This window comes from Pelodiscus sinensis, chromosome 22 (assembly GCF_052426305.1).
Source record: "Pelodiscus sinensis isolate ZL-2025 chromosome 22, ASM5242630v1, whole genome shotgun sequence".
Lineage (NCBI taxonomy): Eukaryota > Metazoa > Chordata > Testudines > Trionychidae > Pelodiscus > Pelodiscus sinensis.
Window position 1 is genome coordinate 25,305,489 of NC_143073.1, and position 16,729 is coordinate 25,322,217.

A 16,729-nucleotide genomic window follows, 5' to 3' on the forward strand; every position below is an offset into this window, starting at 1 on the left:
CCCTGCCCTAACCCCCCCCCACGCCCACCTGGTTACACGCTGAACCCCTGAGGGGAGTCTCTGCCGCTCTTCCATCGTGTGACCTGGAGCTCACGTCTGGCAGTTCCCTCCTTGGCTCGTCTGGCTCTGCTAATGCAGCCGTCCTGCTCCGGCCTTTCGCTCTCTGCTGGCAGCTTCTCTCTAGTCTCGCCGTCCGTGCTGCCTCCTGCCGCGTGTCAGCCGCTTCTCCACCGGCCTCGGCCCTTCTCCGCTCGGCGAGCAGACGCAACTCTTCCACTGCTTGTTTACATTTCAGTTGTCGACTCCTCCCGGGACCCTCCTGCTGCAGCGTCTCTGGCCGCTAACGAGGGTCTCGGCTCTTGGTTAGACGCTTCCTTCCCCAAGGCGACTCCTTTCTCAGAGCACAAATCTTCCAGCGTCTCTGTCAAGACCCTCAGGCTGTAACGGGCTCGTTGCGCCTGCTCTTTGAACCAACCAAACTCTCAGTCCCAAAACCAAATTCAGAACCGTGCGGGGCCTGACCCAAAGCTCCACTGACCAGAGTCTGTGGATCCTGCCAATACCCACTAATACACCAGGTCAGTCTGGGCACCGCGGTGAGGGTCTTTTCAGGGTGAATTGCTCAAAACCAGGCTACTTACAGCCCATGACTGGGGTCCTTCCCCATAAGGCACCAAACCAGCCACACCAGGCACATCAGCTGCCAATATGGCCAGCTGGAAGCTACCCAAGCAAGACCCCTCCGATACCCCAGTGCTCCCTGTGCCCCACTCAGCCCCCCCTTACACAGGGGAGAGGTTATAACCCATGTCACCAACTCTGAAGAGGTTCTCCCAGTCCCAAGGGACCAGCCCCAGTCCCAGGGCAATTTATAGCTTGGATTCCACCCAGAGAGCTCGCTGGGCCAGGCCTTTAGCATCGACCATGGAAAGGTTTATTAATTACAGTAGGAAAAGGTTGAGGGTGAGGCTGTCACTGAACACACATCACTCACCAGCTATGGGGCAGGCTCCCGCTTAGGAGTCTCTGGGGCACGTCCTATGTCAGGCTGTCCCGGCCCATTGCTCCCTCCCAGACGGGGAACACTGACAGTTCAAGCCCAGAGCTCGTGTCCCTAACTCCACACACACAAGCCGCACCAATACACGAGTAGCCCACACAGACTCAGCAGAGCATCAGCTTTGGACACCTCACACGGCCACTTTGCACAGAACTTGGAGCAACCCCCCACCAGCGGGTGCAGCCGTGACCTGCCGGCTCCCATTAAAACCCAACAACAGGACACTAGGTTATTGGCCAGCAACAGGGTCAGGTCGGGGGATGATCCTGTGGGTGGGCGGGGGCAGGGTCTGGTCTAGCCGGCCAGACACAGCAGTGGCTCTTGCGGAGCTCTGTGTGCCCGGCACAGCCTGCTGGCAGCAGAATGCTACTTTCCCACCCCCTGCAGAAGCCTGTGGGCAAGAGGACAGGGGGAGGGGAGCAGGGACTCATGCCAGGGTGCACTGGGGATGGGCACAGGGAGGGCGGCAGCAGCAGCTCACAGCTTCCCTGCTTCATCCAGGCTGCCGGCGAGATTCAGTCGTCTCCAAGTCAGGGACAGGGATAGGGGCTGCCGGTCTGTGGCCAGAGCCTGGCCATAGGCTGTAGGGCTTTGGGCTTCAGCGTCCAGCTGGGAGCACGAATTTCAATCTAAGACTAGGAACCAAAAGCAAAAGCAACAGGCAGAGCCCCCCTTTCCCAGAAATGAGAGAAAGGCAGGAAGCGGGGCTCGCTGGGAGCCGGCAACACAAAGCTCTGGCAGCCCTGAGTTCCTGCCAGGGAAAGCATGTGGGAACCTGTCTCGTGGAGATGTGGAGCCTGGCGCCTGCCCAGCAGCCACTCAAAAGCCACAGGGCTCGGGTGGGGGGAAGCTGCGGCTGCCTTCCCCGCACTGGGAAAGGAAACGAGGGAGCCAGAGGAGGCCAATATTACAAAACCCCCATGACTCCGGACGGGCCGTGCCCTGGGAGATGGCCATGGGGAAGTCCTGGCTGTGCAGGGGAAACGCTTATCTGTCCTTTACCAACTCAGCTGTGTCAACAACTGGTAATAAACCCGTCAGTGCCGAGTACGAGAGGGCTGCCCGGCTGTAACCCCAAGCTGGGCTGGTAAACAGCACGGCTGTGTCTAGATTGGCAAGTGCCTTTGCGCAAAAGCGTCCGTGCTCAGTATAGACGCGCTTTTGTGCAAGAAAGCTCCGATGGCCATTTTAGCCATTGGGCTTTCTTGCATGAGAAATTAAGGTGCCTGTCTACACTGGCCCTCTTGCGCAAGAATACTTGCACAAGAGGGCTTATCCCTGAGCAGGAGCGTCGGAGTATTTGCGCAAGAAGCACTGATTTCATACATTAGAACCTCACTGCTCTTGCGGAAATTCTCGCGGCCAGTGTAGACAGGCGGTAAGGTTTTACACAAAAGCACTTGCTTTTGCACAAAATCTTGCCAGTCTAGACACAGCCCTCATGTACCTGGATCTCAAGGCTAGCGTCTGGAAAACGTCCGCTCAGTGGGCAGCAGCAGCCAAAAAAACAAACGGAATGTGAGGAATCAACAAAAAAGGGAGAGAATAAGACAGAGAATCTCTTCTGTCTCTCCGTAAATCCATGGGACGCCCGCAGCTGGAATCCCGGGTACAGACGCGGTCGCCTCATCCCAAAAAAGATCTCTTGGCATTGGAAAAGGTTCAGGAAAGGGCAACAAAAAGGAGGCGGGCAGTGCTCACCCAGCAATAGACCGGGAGGTCTTGGAGCCTCTGGCAGGGGATCCTGACTGGTTTCCCGAGGAAGCTCTCAAACGCTGGCACTTCAGTTGCCCCATCACCCACTGTCATGCTGCTCCTGCCCTCTGCCTTGGAGCGGTCCCTTGGGAGACTCCTCCTTGCTGTGCAGGGTGTGAGTGGGAGAAGGGGGGGCTGATGTCAGGGTGTCCCTCCTCCACCCAATCCTGTACCCTATCTCCAAATAGAGAGAAGGGGATGGAGGGAGCTGGGCAATGCAAATCTCTGTCACTCTCACACCCTATGTGTGTCTGTCATTCTCACACACACATCCTGCACTTTCCTCTCCTCTCCCGACCCAACATGTTACCCCCAAAGTTCCCGCTGGAGACCCCCCAGGGTTCCAGGAGGGTGGCCGTATTGATTGAGGAATTCACACTCCACTAGATGGTTCAACTAAAGAGGAGAGAGCTACCACTGAAGATTTAAACTGAAGAGGAACCAGCTCTCCCTCCCTCCCTCCTCTCTTCCCGGTCTCCCTCTCCCTCCCCAACACTCTCTCTCTTTCTCTCTCTCACGCACACACCCTTCATTCATTCACACAGACTCATTCCTTCCCTCAGACCCTCACTCACTCCCGCTGGCATATGGGTGGCAGACCGAGCCGAGGCCTGTGGATTCTGGAGGGTCTGTCGGCTGATCACGGCTGGGGAGCTGGTCAGAAGAGAAAGAGCTTCTCCAACAGAGGGCTTCTGCCCCTGCTCTCTCCTCTTATTGCCTCTGTACAACCCCTTGGACTCATCCACCTTCCTCACCAGGCAGCAGGCCCACACTTAGAATCATAGAGCTGGAAGAGACCTCAGGAGTCATCAAGTCCAGCCCCCTGCTCTAGGCAGGACCAATCCCAACTAAATCATCTCACCCTGGGTTTTTTCAAGCCGAGACTTAAACACCCCTAGGGATGGAGATTCCACCCCCTCCCTAGGGAACCCAGCCCAGCGCTTCCCCACCCGCCTAGGGAAATTGTTTTTCCTAATATCCAACCTGGACCTCCCCCACTGCAACTTGAGCCCATTGCTCCTTGTTCTGCCACCACTGAGAACAGCCTCTCTCCAGCCTCTTTGGAACCCCCTTCAGGAAGTTGCAGGCTGCTCTCAAATCCCCCCTCACTCTTCTCTTCTGCAGACTAAACAAACCCAAATCCCTCAGCCTCTCCTCATAGATCATGTGTTTCAGCCCCCGAATCATTTTGGTTGCTCTCTGCTGGACCCTCTCCAATGTGTCCACATCCTTTCTATTGTGGGGACTGAAAGTTTTATTCCTTTTATATTTGTATTCAGAAGTTTAGTAATATAGGAATGTAGTTTAATGATGTAGCAATAATATAGTAATGTAAGGTAATATATTAACACACATTTAATATTTTATTAAATTAAGTTCTTTTAGTTAAATGGTTTTGGGGGTTTTTTTCCCTAAAGTTTAGTGAGTTTAGTAAATGGGCCTGAGTAAAAAGATAGTTTTGGTATTGTGTCTGTGTTAATGAGAACAGAGGAATGTTGAAGGCTGAGGCCTTAATTGTGTAATTTATAATGTCGTTTTGCTTTGCCCAGTGCAGATATTGATGTTATGATCTTCCTTGAGAAGTCCTTGTAAAAGGTTGTTTATGTGTAAGAGGAGTATGAATGTGTCAAGATAAGGTGTAAAAGTTATATTGCTGAGAACCAAATGGCCAAAGAAGGAGGGTGAGTATGGGTGAAAACTTGATGACCTGGTGTCAAAGAAGCCATCTATAACCACCAGTGTGTACCCATAATAAGGAGTGATTGGATTATAGGCAGATTGAAGGGCCTTGAAGTGGAGCTGGCACCCCTAAGAGACGACTTATTACAGGATGAGACTTCAAGAGATGTATGGGAATGACTGACACCAAAGAGATAACACTCTGGTCATGGGCTGACACAGTGAAAACTATGGACTTCAACAGAGAACAGGATTATAAAAGCAGGGTGCTTTGCTGTGGAACTTTGGGTTCGTCTTGCCACCAGCTTTAGAGGAACATCGGATGGATCATAGAATCATAGCGACCAACAAAGGCCCTGCTCCCCCTCTGTGTTTGATTTAGCTGGACACTAGATACAGACTCTGGCCTGGTAACTATGACATCGTTTGGCGGGACTGTGTGTGCATGGTGCTTGTGTGTGAGAGTGATTGAACAGAATATGCAACTGTTGTATTCTCAATAAATGCGGCGTGCTGCCTTTTCCCCTATAAAAGATCTTGGCTGTGTCTACATTGGCACCCTTTTCCGGAAAAGGGATGCTAATGAGACACTTCGGAATTGCAAATCCGCGGGGGATTTAAATATCCCCTGTGGCATTTGCATGAACATGGCTGCTGCTTTTTTCCGGCTCGGGGTTTTGCCAGAGAAAAGCGCCAGTCTAGACGGGATCTTGCGGAAAATAAACCCTTTTCCGGAAGATCCCTTAGTCCTACTTGAAAATAAACCCTTTTCCGCAAGATCCCTTATTCCTACTTGAAAGTAGGAATAAGGGATCTTGCGGAAAAGGGTTTATTTTCCGCAAGATCCCGTCTAGACTGGCGCTTTTCTCCGGCAAAACCCCGAGCTGGAAAAAAGCGGCAGCCATGTTCATGCAAATGCCACGGGGGATATTTTAATCCCCCGCGGCATTTGCAATTCCGAAGTATCTCATTAGCATCCCTTTTCCAGAAAAGGGTGCCAATGTAGACACAGCCCTTGTGTGCTTCATTTAAGCATAACACTATAGTGGGGGGCCCAGAACTGGACACAATACTCCAGGTGTGGCCTCCCCAGTGTTGAATAAAGGGGAACAATCACTTCTCTAGATCTGCTGGCAATGCTCTTCCTCTTGCAGCCTAATATGCTATTAGCCTTCTTGGCTACAAGGGCGCACTGTTGACTCCTGCCCAGCTTCTCATCCACTGTAATCCCCAGTGCCTTTTCTGAAGAGCTGCTACTTAGCCAGTTGGTCCCCAGCCTATAACAATGCTTGGGATTCTTCCGTCCCAAGTGCAGGACTCTGCACTTGTCCTTGTTGAACCTCATCAGATTTCTTTTGGCCTAATCCTCTAATCTGTCTAGGTCACTCTGGACCATATCCCTGCCCTCCAGTGTATCTACCTCTCCCCTTGGCTTAGTGTCAACTACAAACTTCCTGAGGGTGCAATCCATCCCCTCATCTAGATCATTAATAAAAATGTTGAACAAAACTGGCCCTAGAACCGATCTTTGGGGCACTCCTCTAGAAACCGACCGCCATCCTGATATTGAACCGTTGATCACTACCCATTGGGCCTGACAGTCTAGCCAGCTTTCTATCCGTCTTACAGGCCATTTATCCAATCCATATTCCCTTAATTTGCTGGCAAGAATATTGTGGGAGACCGTATCAAAAGCTTTGCTGAAGTCAAGGTGTATCACATCCACAGACTTTCCCATATCCACAGAGCCAGTTATCTCATCATAGAAGCTAATCAGATTGGTCAGGCACGACTTGCCCCTTGTGAATCCATGTTGACTATTCCTGATCACTGTCCCCTCTTCCAAGTGCTTCAAAATGGATAATGGCCAAAGACTGCAATGACATTTTCCAACTCCCTCAGTACCCCCATATTCATTAGATCCGGACCCTTGGATTTGTTTATGTCTAGTTCCTAATTTGTTCTTTCCCCACCAAGGGCTGTCCATCTTCATCTCCTACTGCCTTGTCTAGTGCACTTGTCTGGGAGCTGACCCTGTCTGTGAAGACAGAGGCAAGGAACGCATTAAGTACTTCAGCTTTTCCCACGTCTTCTGTCACTAGGTTACCTCCCTCATCTACCCTCTCTCATCTCCCTCTTAACATGCCTGTAGAAACTTTGCTTGTTATCCTTCACGTGTCTTGCTAGCTGCAATTCCAATTGTGCTTTTGCCTTCCTGATAACTCCCCTGCATTCTTGAGCAATATATTTATAGTCCTCCCTACTCATCTGTCCAATTTTCCACTTCTAGTAAGCTTCATTTTTGTGTTTAAACTCACCAAGGATGTCCCCGATAAGCCAATATGGTCGCCTACCATATTTGCTTTTCTTGCTGCACATCAGGATGGTTTCTTCCTCTGCCTTCAATAAGGTTTCTTTAAAATACTGCCAGCTCTCCTGGACTCCTTTCCCCTTCATGTTAGCATCCCAGGGAATCCTGCCCATCAGTTCTCTGAGGCAGTCAAAATCTGCTTTTCTGAACTCCAGGGTATGTATTTTGCTACTCTCCTTTCTTCTTTTGGTCAGGATCCTGAAATCTACCATCTCATGATCTCTGCTTCCCAGGTTGTCATCCACTTCTACTTCCCCTACTAGTTCCTTTCTGTTTGTTAGCAGCAGGTCAAGCTTCACATGACCCCTGGTCAGTTCCCTCAGCACTTGTACCAAGAAGTTATCCTCAATATTCTCCAAACACTTCCTGGATTGTGTGTGTACTGCCGTATTGGTCTCCCAACAGATATCAGGGTGATTAAAGTCACCCATGAGAACCAGGGCCTGTGATCTGGAAGTTTCTCTCAGTTGTCTGAAGAAAGCCTCCTATACCTCATCCACCTGATCCAGTGGTCTATAGCAGACACCAACCACAACAGCACCTCTGTTGCTTCCACCTCTAAACTTAACCCATAGACTCCCAACAGGCTTTTCACCCTCTATATACTGGAGGTTCCAAGCAATCCTCGTGCTCTCTTACATACAGTGCAACTCCTGCTCCTTTTCTCCCCTGCCTGTTCTTCCTGAACAGTATATACCCTTCCATGACAGTGCTCCAGTCATACAAGTCATCCCACCTAGTCTCTGTTATTCCAACCAAATCACAGTTCTTTAACTGGGCCAGGGCTTCTAATTCTTCCTGTTTGTTTCCCAGGTTTCTTGCATTAATGTACAAACACCTCAGATAAACAGCTGATCGCCCCACCTTCTCCATTTGAATCAGTGGGTCCTCCTTTGTTTCTCGTTCCTCCTTGTGAGTCTTCCCAGTGTCCGACTTCCTCACTTACCTTAGGGCTTTGGTCACCGTCTCCCAATGAACCTAGTTTAAAGCCCTTCCTCACTAGGTTTGCAAGCCTGCCCGCGAAGATGCTCCTTCCTCTCTTGATTAGGTGGATCCCATCTCTTCCTAATAATCCTTGTGCCTGGAACAGAGTCCCATGGTCAAAAAAACCAAAGCCCTCTCTGCGACACCACCTGCACAACCACGCATTTACTCCTCAATTCGACAATCCCTGCCTGGACCTTTTCCTTCATCTGGAAGGATGGAGAAAAACACCGCTTGCATTCCGAATTCCTTGATCCTTCCTCCCAGCACTACATAATCTGCTGTGATCTGCTCAAGGTCATTCTTGGCCGTATCGTTAGTTCCTACATAGAGAAGCAGGAAAGGGTAGTGATCCGGAGGTTTGATCAGTTTTGGAAGACTTTCGGTCACATCCTGAATATGAGCTCCCGGTAAACAGCACACTTCTCAAGATTGCAAATATCATGATCATGGAGATTAGCCAGCATCCTGGGGACTAAGGGGTTAACTATGTCCCTTACCTAAACCAGGTGGCAGGCAGCCACTAGAAATGTAGGTAGGAATTTCAAAGTGGGACAAAGAAATTTTTGGGTTTTTCCCTCCTTTGTCCCTGAGGAGTTTCTCTCCAGCTATTGAAGGGGACGGGATGTCTCCTTCTAAGAAAATACTCTTCACAGTCAGTAAGTAGGGTAAAGTTTAGATAAATCCGTTTTATTGTTTTATGGTTTGGGAAATGGGATCTGATGTCTGTGCATTGTAAAATGGGTTTTGCTCTCCTTTTTAACTAAGTTCCTGGCCTATGGTGCATTTTTCCTCCATGAGTATATTACTTTGTTACTTTTCCATCCAGTCATTATGCTTGCAACAGGAATATTGTGGGGATAATAAAAGTATTTTCTTTTCTTTTTCTTTTTTATTAACCTGGGATTGTTTAATGTTTGTGTCCTGGTTTGTACTTTAGGGGTGAGATTTCCCAAGTAGTCTGCTTTATTAATATTTGGGTGGTGGCAGTAGCATTTTATTCCCAAAATCTAGGTTGTTAAGATTTTGGGGGGAAGTTTTATACCAAAGCCTGGTAGATAAGGTTTTGTGGTACTTTTGTGGGTTTTACTCTTTCCCCACTTCTGCATTTTTCATGCCAGAGTGGGGAAAGAGCCATGACAGCAAGTCTGGGCGGCAGATGGATGACTCAGTCCCTCTTAGGAGAGAGTCCCCGACGACCACCACCCATCTTCTTTTTGGGGGTGGTGCTTCTGGAACCCCCATCCCTAGGACTACGCACCCCAGGCCTCCTGGGAGTGGGTGTTCCCTTCTGATTTCTTCCGTGAGAGGTCCCCTGGTCCAGCAGAGGAGCAGTCTCCTTAATTGGTCCCATGACTTCTCCCCTGGCTCCATATGCTCAGCCTTGCAGTCTCTGATCCCAAACTCACAGTAGTCTCCACTCTCACCCCCACATTCCTAGCTCGGACGAGAATGCCACTTAGAGCAAGTTACAAGCAGAGTGGAGGAAAGTTGCAAGAAGTAGGGATGGACTAGCGTGGTCAATTAACCGATTAGTTGATAAGCAAAAGCGCATTGGCTAATGCTACAGACAACGTGCATTTCCCTCCCTTCACCCTTGCTAGTACGTTTTTAGCAGGCTGGCCGGCCGCCCAGCTCAGTCCTGGCTTGCGACGGGTCTAGGACCTACCCCGGCTGCATCTCTGCATTTAGTGTACGAGGAGCCAGGAGGGCAGCCTGGCTCAATTCTGGCTCGTGCCCGGTCCTGTGAGGGGAGCTGGTTTCCAAACTGGTTCCTCTCGCAGACCAGCTCCTGCCTGGCATCCTGCACTGCGGCCTCTGACACAGCGGCAGCCGTACAGAGCGGGCAGAGGCCAAAGCACACTGGCTGCTGGCCCCAGCCCCAGGGACCAGAGAATAGTCGAGTAACCAATCAGAATTCGTGAGGTTACTCAACCGTTTAATTAACCAATATTAACATCCCTGCTCTGGGCTGGAGGCAGGAGCCGCAGCCTGCAGAGCCACTCTCATCACAGGCCAGTTCATGCGTTTGGGGCAAGCTCCCCTCTGGAGCCCTGGTCTCCCGGCTTGGGGCACAGGCTGAGATGTTTGAGGGAACCCAGGCCCACCTGCTACTCCAGGCTCTGGCCCAGGGCCCCTAAGGCAGCAGCAACAGGCAGGGTTATGCCCACTCGCAATCTGGCAGCTTTTCCCTGGGCAACGTCCCCAAACAATCCCTCCCCACCCGCACACCCCAGCCTCCAGCCAGTCCTCCTTTTATAGCAGCCACAGGTCTTAATTGGCTGCAGGTGTTTAACTAGCCGGTGGCTTCTAGCGAGTTCCTCTTGACCCCAGGTGACTGCCTGATGATGCTGGATTTAGGCTTTGGCCCTTTTTCACTCAGGGAGGAGGAAAACCAACCAGCCCCTTGCTTGGAAACCAGGGGTGTGGCCGTGTGGACGCGCCGCTGGTTATTTTGAAACAAGGGGGGTTCTCTCACAATAGCTCCCTAGTGTAGACCAGGGCCCAGCCTTTGGCAGGAGGGATGGCAGGGGGCAGGCAGTGCCCAGGTATGGGGAATGGCGCGGCACAGAGACCCGACACGAGGAAGAGGATGGAGGGGTCCAGAAAGTCCCAGGGTTGGGCAGTGCAGCTGGCTAATGCGTGCTTTGTAGGGCGAGACCCCCCTCATATTAATATCCCCAAACCCATCCTTCCCCTCTGCTTCATTTCTCCTGGGAGACCCCAGAGACGGAGCCAGTCCCGTTCGGCAGCTGCCATCTCCTCCGCCGGGTCAGTCTGTGCCCAGCAATCTCACCAAACACAGCCAAGGCCTCGCCAGACGTGCCCTGGAGCTGGACTCCTCAATCACCTTCTCTTCTCACCCTCCATGTCAGACCCGGCCGACGCCCCACGTCAACTCCTGGTCATTTTTTAATTTGTAGAGAGACATTAACAGAACTTCTGGGAGCTAGCGCTGGTTCTCCTGCTCACATTCAGCCACTGGCATCCTCCCCACAATTCTGTGCCTCAGTTTCCCCTCACACCACAGTCTCTGTGTAGACCATAAGCCCTTGAGGAAGGAGCCGAACTCTTGTTGTGTGTCCAGCCAGCCTCCAGCAATGCTAAAGCCCTGATCTCAACTGGGGTCTTTGCAGCACCGAGACAGAGATTTTAGTCTTGACTAGAGTCTGTCTGTTCGACGCCTGGCCCAGTGTGTGCCCTGGTATTGATATGGCTGGCACATGATGCAGAGACACACAGACAGACTCAGGGAGTTGAGGATAGAAGCCAGATAAATGGGGATCATGCTCTCACACACGGAGAAGCAAAATGTCGTGTTCACCTGATTGCTCATGGCCTCCCCTCCTGTTCCCCACCACACCCCCTGCACTCTCCTTGTGTCCCCGAATGACCAGACAGGTCAGAATCTTGGCTCTGGTGGTTTCCAGTGGCAGGGAGTTCCACAGATCAATGCCCTCTCCACAGAAAAGAGGTAGCATTTAATCTGTTTAAATATACATTGTAAAGGGGCAGCCCTGCAGGGGGGTTAAGGTTCGTCCACATAATCCTAAGTGGACGGGTCTCTGTGGATCCTAGCCTGCTGCCTCACTTTCCCTGCAGTCTCTAGAGGAGCTGGTTTACAGTGGCACCAGTGTAACCTGGACCCAAGTCTTTGGCTCCCTCTGCTGGCTGGAGCCTAGAAAGCAGGTGAGGGAGCTGCTAAGCTACACAGCTGAAGATGCGTCTCCTTTAACTCCTGCCATCTGAAGAAGTGGGTGGTGCCCGCGAAAGCTCATGATCCCATCGATGTTTTGTTAGTCTAGAAAGTGCTACCAGACCATTTGCTTGCTGTCTAATTCCAATGTTAAATGCACCTGTGTTCGTCTCCACCCCATCCCCCATCCCTGCCTGAGTCCAGGGTTCACTCCTGGCCCAGGGCATTTTTCCAGAGGCTGTTTTGTGCAGGAGGCAGCAGGCCCCTGGCATCCCCAGGAGGCTGCTTTAACCTGGGGGGTTTCCAGCCCTGGCTGGCGGCCCTGCCAGAAACCCACATTCACAGTGTAACTAAAGGGCAGCAGCTGGGGACTGAACATTTTTTCAGTTTTATGGCAAAAAGCGGGACTATTCTGGGATGTAAAAGGCCCCACAAATAAACCAACCGCATTTCCCTCATGCACGAGGGCCTGTTGGAGGGGTGGCACAAGAGACGGCTGTGCAGGCTGCTTCCGTGTGTGTGCGTGCATATTTGTGTGTGTGTTTGCATATGTGTGTGCCTGTCCACATGCTTTCCCCATTCCATTACTGGGGGTTGTCCTAGCTCCAATCATACACACAACCAGGCATCTGACACCCCCCAAAACCCCAATAAAATTAAATGTGAGGAAATCCATCAGACCACCACCAACAGACACACGTAATCCCCACACACTCACTACACAAGCACGGACTCACTATCACAAACATGATCCAAGACTCTCACACACACACAGTCGAATACCTAGACACACACAATCCAAGATGTGATTACACACACATGATCCAAGACTTGCTATCACACACTCACATGAACACACATGGTCCAAAATTCATGATCACACGCTCACAGAGTCGATCACTCATTATCACACACAGGAAGACACATAATACCCGAGATTCACTATTACAGACAGTGATAGAAATGTAGCCGTGTTAGTCTGGTGTAGCTGAAACAAAATACAGGACTATGTAGCACTTTAAAGACTAACAAGATGGTTTATTAGATGATGAGCTTTCGTGGGCCAGACCCACTTCCTCAGATCAAATAGTGGAAGAAAATAGTCACAACCATATATACCAAAGGATACAATTTAAAAAAAATGAACACATAAGAAAAGGACAAATCACATTTCAGAACAGAAGGGGGATGCGGGGGGGGGAAGGAAGGTGAATGCCAGTGAGTTAATGATATTAGAGGTGGGGAAGGGGAGATGTCTGTGAGTTAATAGTATTAGAGGTGATAATTGGGGAAGCTATCTTTGTAATGGGTAAGGTAGTTGGAGTCTTTGATAAGTCCCCTGCGGAGAGTGTCGAATTTTAGCATGAATGCCAGTTCAGAGGATTCCCTTTCAAGTGTAGATTTGAATGTCTTCTGAAGTAGGATGCAGGTTAGCAGGTCATTGAGACTGTGTCCTTTCTGGTTGAAATGACAAGCAACTGTTTTTTTTTTTGTGATCCTGTCTAATGTCTGTTTTGTGGGCATTGATTCTTTGGCGAAGTGTCTGAGACGTTTGTCCAATGTACATAGCAGACGGACACTGTCGGTACATGATAGCATAGATTATATTACAGACAGACATGCACAAACGATGATTCCAGCACCACCACCACCCCCCACACACAAACACGTGCTCCCGTCCAGTTTTCTTGTGTCTGTTTTATTCTGATCATCCCATTACAGAGGAAGTGAATCCGAGCCCTGCCACCAGAGGCGTAGCTCCCCAGGTCAAGGGGGCTGTGCCGTGGGAGGGAGGATCAGAAGAGGGTGTTCACCAGCAGGACGGTAAGGAGGGCTGGGAGGACAAGTCCATCTGGTTCTGGAGCCATAGTGGCCACGCGGGAGGAGGCTGGGCTGCATTTGGCCGGGGTGAGATCTGCATCAAACCCCCCGAAGGTCCCTTTGAGCTGCTGTATATTTGTGCAGGCAGACTCACTGGCGCAGCCTTTCAGGGTGGTCTTCATGCTTGTCTCACCTGTGGGGGACAAAGCAAGAGGGTCAGTGTCTGGGAACCCCTTTGAGAAGCCTTTTAGGTCTCTGGTCCTATAAAACACAGTCCCCTTCCACCTCTGAGCCACTCCTGCTGCCCATCTGGGACCCCCCGACGGTCTCTCTTCCTCTGCTCAGATGCAGTGTCACTCAGTGAACCCTTAATCTATAACAAACTGTGGAGCAGGTGAATCTTAGACCCACTATTCACCTGGCAATGGTGTTGCTCACTGATGGTGGCAGTAGTGGGATCCTTAACTAATTCTCATCCAAAAGGCCTGCACGGAGCCTGGCACAAAGGGACTCCCAATTTTGGCAAGTGTCCAGCAGAGGATTCACCTCTCAGCCAAGGGGTCTGTGCAACACTTGGAACAAAAAGGCCCCGATCTCAGTTGGGGCATCTGTTACAGTGTTCCACAACCAGTAAAAAAGAAATATCTCTGACACTTCCAGGTCCCACCAGCTAGGATATTTCCGCAGCAGACCCAGGCAGGGTGTGTTTGTACTGTCACTTCACTTGTATTACCTTAGAGCCTGCTATTCTAAAAAGAGAGAAACACCACGGCAGTTTGGGGGGCCCTTGTTCAGGGCATTGTGCCCAGTAGAGTATCCTGCCTCAATCATCGGCCAGCGCTAGATCCTGCACAGAAAGGTATCCAAACCACCGATATGAGGAATATTGCTAATGGCTAGAAATCCATGTAAGAGTTGAAAAAAGGAGGTACAACAGTTTTCTGATCATTCATTATGATCACTCCATCTCTTCATGATGAGCAAGAATCTTCTAGAATTATACATAGGTCTTGACCACAGCAGTTTCCAGTGGTGGGGAGTTCCACAGATTAACAGGTTATTGGCTGGAAAAAGCATTTATTTTAATCATAGTGCACTTCTCCCTTTTCAATTATATCTCCTCTCCTATGCCAGAGTGCTCAGAGATTCTCTTGTGCGCTGAGATTTTTCAGATGAAACCTTTCTGCAGTTAAAAAAAGAAAGTTGAACACATTCTTCAGTTGGAAGAGAGCCCCATGGAAACAAACTCTGGGAAAAATCAGACTGGTTCATTATTGAAATTGAAAACAACTTTCCCTTTCAACGTTTTATCTAAAGAACTCTTTAACGTTCCCCACTGCAGGGGCCCGCCCATATTTGTGGTGGCTCCTGGGTGGGGAAATCGGACAGAGAAACATCCGGATGCCAATGACCACTTTTCACTGTGCCGCTGACATGCAGGCAGTGGGTCTGGGTGCCTGTGCAGTCGATGATCTTTTCGTTGCAGTGATGGGAGAACACAGAGAAACAGGCTGGGCAGCGCCGGCCGTTCGGGCTGGTGGTAGCCGGGGGCACTAGGAAAAATGGAGCAAACACAGTCAGTTTGGGGGAGAAGCCCAAGGGGGCTGCGGGGCAGAGAGAGCAGCTGTGGGCAGCACTGCTCAGCCCTGGATCCCCCTGCAGGGGGCGCTGCAGCTCTGGGGCACAGGAGGTAGCAGTGGCAGGGAGAGGTTTGCAGCAGGGAATCCTGGATCCCACCCATCAACCTTCCGCCAACCAGGGGCTCCAAATTATCCAATGAGATGCCCCCTGCAGGGCAACGGAAATAAAGGTTCTTTTCTAATCCCTTCCGTCTTCCCACAGAGAGGCCTGAAGGGGCCAGGCAGGGCAGGGGGCGCGCGCGGGAGCAGACAGGCTGGAGATGAAGGTGGGTGCTGCACCGCTAACATTGGCTGTTTCGCAGGCCTCCCCGACACAGCAGGTGATGCTTCTGCTCACGGAGATCCCGTTCCCAAAAGTCATGTGGAGGGGTGTAAGGTTGCACTGGCTGGAGGACACGCAGGTCTTCACAAAGATCGGGGTCTTTATATCCCCTGCATGGGAGGAAGAGGAGATGAGGTTTCAGGTCTCTGTCTCCCTCCCGCAACACTTCACAGGTATGATTCTGACCTATCTAGAGAGGGGGAAACGGAGGCACAACTCACCCCAGGTCAGTAGAGAACCAGCAGGACTGGTGCGCACAGCTGCCCCTCAACTGCTGGATTTCTCTTTCCTCTCAGAGTCAGGGAGAGAACCCAGGAGTCCTGACTCCCCCAGCTCTAACCCACCAGACACCACACCCCTGCCAAGACCAAAGAGAGACTCCCCCAGCCTCTCCCCTCCACCCACCAACCAGCCCCCTCTCAGTACCACAGAGATCCCAGGAGTCCTGGCTCCCAGGCCTCCTGCGCTAACCCAACAGCCCCTGGTTCTGGGCGGGCTGACGCCGACCCAGCCTGTGTTCTAGGCTGGTTGAAGGTCTCCTGAACCTGCCTACTACTGATTCAGTTTTCATGATCCCACAGGAATCCAGTTGTTCACTGCAGATGTGCGCAAGGCCCATGTAGCTGTTGTGGATGCCGACGCAGACCTCACACGAAACACAGGTCCCTAGAGAAGCAAAGGCAACAGGATTCATGTATGCTGAGCCTTCTCTGCAGCCCCACTAATTGTATCTCACCCTGCATTAGTTGGCTTTGTGCCAGTGTTGTCCGTGCCTAGGGGGAGAGGTAGATATGCTGGAGGGCAGGGATCATGTTCAGAGTGAGCTGGACAGATTAGAGGACTGGGACAACAGAAATCCAATGAGGTTCAACAAGGATGAGTGCAGAGCCCTGCCCTTGGGATGGAAAAATTCCAGGGATTGTAACAAGCTGGGGACCGACTGGCTAAGTAGCAGTTCAGCAGAAAAGGATGTGGGGATTCCAGAGGAGGAGAAGCTGCAGATGAGTCAATCTCAACTACCCACCCGGAGAAATAAAAAAGCAAATTGAAAGAGCCAAACGAATACCTAGAAACCATCTACTACAAGACAGACCCAAGAAAACCAACAATACAAGACCACTTGTCATCACCTACAGCCCCCAACTTAAACCTGTCCAACACATTATCAATAAACTACAGCCTATACTGGAACAGGATACCACACTCCAAGAGGCTCTGGGGGACAGACCCATAGTCTCCTATAGAGAACCACCTAATCTCAAGATGATTCTTACCAACAACCACAGGACATACCACACTAATACCAACCCTGGTACCTTCCCTTGCAACAAACCCCGTTGCCAGCTCTGTCCACATATTCACTCTGCTGATACCATTATTGGGCCTAACCCAGTGAGTT